This window comes from Hipposideros armiger, unplaced genomic scaffold, assembly GCF_001890085.2.
Source record: "Hipposideros armiger isolate ML-2016 unplaced genomic scaffold, ASM189008v1 scaffold_266, whole genome shotgun sequence".
Taxonomy (NCBI): Eukaryota; Metazoa; Chordata; class Mammalia; order Chiroptera; family Hipposideridae; genus Hipposideros; species Hipposideros armiger.
In genome coordinates, this window is record NW_017731616.1 from 1974281 (window position 1) to 1979522 (window position 5242).

The window sequence follows — 5242 nt, forward strand, 5'->3', positions numbered from 1 at the left end:
TTTTTTTAGCTAAGCCATCCTGCCACCTGTTGGCAGCTCAGTGGCTCTTCAGCTCGGGCCAGGACTTGAACCGCTGTTGCTCAGAGCTCAAACTCTTGAGCGAGCTCTTAACCAACTGAGCCACTCGGCCAGCCCCTTTACACCAGGGTTTTTTGAGGTTGCCTTTTTACCTATACCCTGGTCAATGTTGCATATTTTCATTATTAAAAAAAAACAAAAACCACCCTGCCCTTCTGATGAATGTAAATGGTTTCTGGATTTAATGTGCATTTTGTTTATTAGTGAGAGTCAGCAGCTTTGCTTTCTTTCTTTTTTTTTTCATTTTCATGTCTTAAATGAGTTGACTGTGTTCTCTGCACAATAGACTTTTAAAAAAAATTCTAGTAAAAAACACATAACATAAAATTTACCGTCTTTACCATTTTTATGTGTATAGTTCAGTAGTGTTGATTATATTCACATCATTGTGCAACAGATCTTCAGAATTTTTTCATCTTGCAAATTTGAAACTACCCATTAAACTACTCCCTGTTTCCCTTTCCACCCAGCCCCTGGCAACCACCATTTTACTTTCTGTTTCTAGAATTTGACCACTGTGGATACCTCATATGAGTGGAATCATGCAGCATTTGTCTTTTTGTGATTGGCTTATTTCACTTAATATAATATCCTCAAGTTTCATCCATGTTGTAGCATGTGACAGGATTTCCTCCCTTTTAAGTCTGAATAGTCCATTGTATATATATGCCACATTTTGTTTATCCATTCATCTGTTGATAGATATTTGGGGTTCTGTCTTCTCTTGGTTATTGTGAATAAGGCTGCTGTGAATATGGATGTGTAGATATCTCTTGGAGATGCTGCTTTGAATTCTTTGGGATATATACCTAGAAATGGAATTGCTGGATCATATGGTAATTCTATTTTTAATTTTTTGAAAATAATGGCTGCTTCATTTTACATTTTCACCAATAGTACACAAAATTTACAATTTCTCCACATCCTTGACAACATTGTTATTTTTCTGGGCTTTTTTTAACCGTGTTTTTGACCATTTTTTGATTTGATAATTAAAATTGATTTTTAATTCTAAGAGAAGTGTATCCTTTATATTCTAAGAGAATCAGCCCCTTTTTGGTCATATATTGCAAATATTTTTTTCAAAGTTTTGACTTTGGGTTTGTTATATAGAAGCTAAAACATTTTATCTAGGGACATTTTTTATGAGTTTTCATCATGTCTTATGATTACAAAGAAATTTATTTCTTTAAAATTTTTTTAAAAATTGAGACCTTTAAATCTTTATCTTGATATAAGGTAAGAGGTAGGAATCCAGCTTTATGCTTTTCCAGATGAGTTAGCCAGTTATCCACCTGCCAATTTGTCGTCTTTTCATTAATGATTGAAAATTTCTCTCATCATACTAACGTATATATTCTTGGATTTATTTTTGCCCCTGAGTTATTAGTATATGATTAGAATAAATGTGATTAATATATGAAGTGACTAGGTCCCACTCATTTAATAAGAGTTTTCCTAAGTTTTCTCTAATGTTTATTCTTCTACATAAACATTTTATGAAGTTCCAAAAAGATTATTTATTGATTTTTTTTAATTGAGATCTTATTAATTTTAATTTCAATTTAGGAGAATCAACATCCTTATATCAACTTCCTTGTGGAGTCTTCCTTTCTAAAAGCAAGAATACTTTCTATTTACTATTCGGGCCTTTATGTGTGTCTGTAGAGTTTTAAACTATTTATAGATAATAAATGTTTCTTGTTTATTCCTAAGTATTTCATCTATTTTATTGCTATTATATATGGGATCTCCTCTTCCATTCTATTTTCTATTTTTATTAATAGTGTGTGGAGTAAACTATAGAAAATAATTTTTAATATATATATATTTTCCACATCAAAATCCACTTAATTCAAGTTCAACACATATATGAGAGTTAAAAATGACTGAGTCATTTGGTTATTCTAATCCTTGCACAGATAGTAGCAGTAACTTGCTTTCCTCAAACCAACTTTCCTTCCTCCCTTCCTCTTTCTCTTTAGCCCTCTTGTCAAATCTCCCTCCCCCTCCCACCTTCTCTGGATAAATGTTTATTGGAATTTACAATGCGATAGGCACTGTGCTAGGCACATGGGATAACTAACTCTTGACCGTATACCAGTAATTTCACTAAGGTTTATCCCAAGATTCTTCCCCCCCATAGCAAGCAAGCAGTTTTCAGTGTGTGTGTGTGTGTGTGTGTGTGTGTGTGTGNTCCAGGTCGAGCTGTTGTTCACCATCTTAGCTGTAGAGGGCACAGCATCACTGGCCCACATGTGGGATCCAAACCGGGGCCCTGCTGCTCAGAGCTGGCGTCCCAAGCCAACTCTTAACAAACGCACCACTCGGCTGGCCACAGTGACTTGTTGAAACACACACACACACACTCCCTTAAAATTCCAATTAGTAAAAAAATTTAGAAGAAACACTACCATAAAGCTAAATTTTATTTTATTTTATAGTTCTTTAAACATTTTATAATCCTATAATTCTTGAACTAAATACTTAAGAGCATTATATAACTGGTATAAAAGCTCCTCACTTTGTGTTCAAATCATAGGATGTTAAGAGTCTAGCTGTGCATAGTGATATGGCTAAATGGGTTACAAAGGAGTTGGCTGAAAACCAATCCATTAAAATGACAGCTTTCACAACAATATGACTATTGTTAACACTACTGAACTATATGCTTAAAAAAGGATTAAGATGGGGGCCGGCCGAGTGGCGCGATGGTTAAGAACTCGCTTGGGATGCCAGAGGGCCCCAGTTCGGATCCCACATATGAGGGCCTGTGGCAGTGGGTTGCCATGGGCTACTATGTGTAGCCAGCAGCCAGCGTGAGCGGCCAGCAGCCACAGTGAGCAGCCGTCCAGAAGCCGGCAACTATCTGCCTCGCCCGGGAAGAGCACAATGATGGTGCCAACTTGGGCCAGTAAAGCAACATCCTCCATAACTAGACTGAAGAACAAAATGACAGCAACTTGTCTGTTCCCCTTCCTCCAATTGCCTAGCACTGTTCCCATCCCCCCAATTCCCCAATTTAAAAAAAAAGAAGCTAACAGCAGTTTTTAAAAATGCTTTTTAAAATTCCCCCTCCTAGAGGCAGCCATAGTTAAACCTGTTAGGTATGCTTTCAAAAGTTTTCTATGTTTATATCAAAATGCACTTTTTTATACAAATAAAATAACATTATGATGTGTAATTTTTAAAAACCTATTATATAGTTGATATTTTCTCAAGTCATGATCTACTAGCCAGCCCCTTTTAATGACTGTTTAGGCTATTTCCAATTTTCCAGTAAAATTAATGCTGCATTCAACATTTTTGTTGATATATCTTTGCATTCTTGTGCAAATAGTTTTGTAGGACAAATGCTTATAAGTGGAACTGCTAGCTCAGAAGATATGCAAATTGAAAATTCTGTTTGTTAAAATTGCTTAATTGCTTCTAAAAAACATTATACACCTATGGGTAGTCTGTGAGAGTTAAAAAATGGAGTGTGCGGAGTGTTGGTAATGTGTGTCTTTAAGTTACTCCTCTAACAGTACTTTTTAATATGAGCTGGTCTGTTTCTATTTTCTTTCTTTTATCCCATATGACAGTCATTCTGGATAACTGTTCTAGAAACTCTGAAACTCCTACCCCACCCCCCATACCATTAGCACTATGAGCTAAACAAATGAGTTAACTAGCTATTATTATTTGTCTGTAGAGAGGTAAGTATTTTGATATAAAGATACATCAAGTACCTACAATTTTCTTTTAGATCTCAGATTTTCTACCTCTACTTTCTGATAACCATATTTTTAATGTCATTTCTTTTTTTAAATCCCTTCTGGAGGTTTCAAGACAGAATGGCAAAACTTACTAGTCTCTATGCTGTTGAACCTATAGCAAACATATGGTTGCTAGTTTGTTCCTAATAGTGTAATACAGCCTTTTTCTCTGGAGAAAGAGGTCTTGTCCAGGCCTCCTATTCCAGAATAAGTGTTATCATACTAATGCCACCTCGTATTAACACAGAATTTTACAGTTTACAAACCTCTTTCAGATATATTGTTCCATTTGATTTTCACAACAACCAGTGTGGTCATTGTGAAGATATTATTGTCTCCACTTAATAGATGAAACAAGGTCACACAATCAAGAAGTAGAAATAAAACTACTAAGACTTGAACTTTCCACACCACTCTGCTGCCTCTTCCATATATATCAGGAAAGCACATTCTTTTTTGTAGATATTTTATTCCATGATGGTAAAATTCACTTCCTAAATCCTCTTCAGAACAAGGAAAAATATAAATTAAAAAAAGGGGGGGTAAAACCCTACAAAGAAAGGAAATTCGTTTTCCTTTTTGGTAATTTTACTATTGCTTTTCTGAAAGAAGTCATTCTTTATCTTTTAGGTAAACTGTACCTAAACATATATTCTGTGACATTTTAATAAATGTGTGAACAGTTATGACAATTTAAACCTGTAACCTCAATTTTGCAAGCTGATCATACTGTTAGTCACATAATATATTTCATATTTCTTATTCATATTCATCTTACGTTTTTCATATTTTCCACATATAGGTTTCGTATTTCTTTCCTACAACTAACCACAAAGTCACAGGACTAATTTGCTACAGTTAAAAAATATTCCCTTGATTTCTTATTATGAGTATCATAATTGCTCGTCAGCAATTGACTTATCTAAAGATAAGGTGGTTTTGGGAGGAGATGGTAAATCTTGCCATTTTGAAAAAAAAAAAAGATTACAAAAAATTGTTTTCCTTTTTTGATCCATAATGATTTCAGTTTTCTTCTTAACACATTATGATCAGAATTCCTGGTGTTTTATTAAGGCTAAAGGAAAAGGATCTGAGCATTCTCAGTAACTTTTCTGATCTTTATATTCAGGAAGCCTGTAGAGGAACAAAAACTGGGGTATCTGGAGAACTGGACCCCTTTATAGGCTGTATACTGAGTGTGCACTGGGCAGTTTCTCTTTTCTGGGCTTTAGTTTCCTCATCTCTAAGATGAAGGGTGTATTAGTTCCAGACTATCATCCCAAAGGTCCATTTTAGTCCTACCATCATCATTGTAAAACCTATTAACCAATATTTGTTGAGACAAGGCGTTTTAGTGCATAGACAACATTGTGGGAATATTTGTGGATACCAAAAAAAAAAAAAAA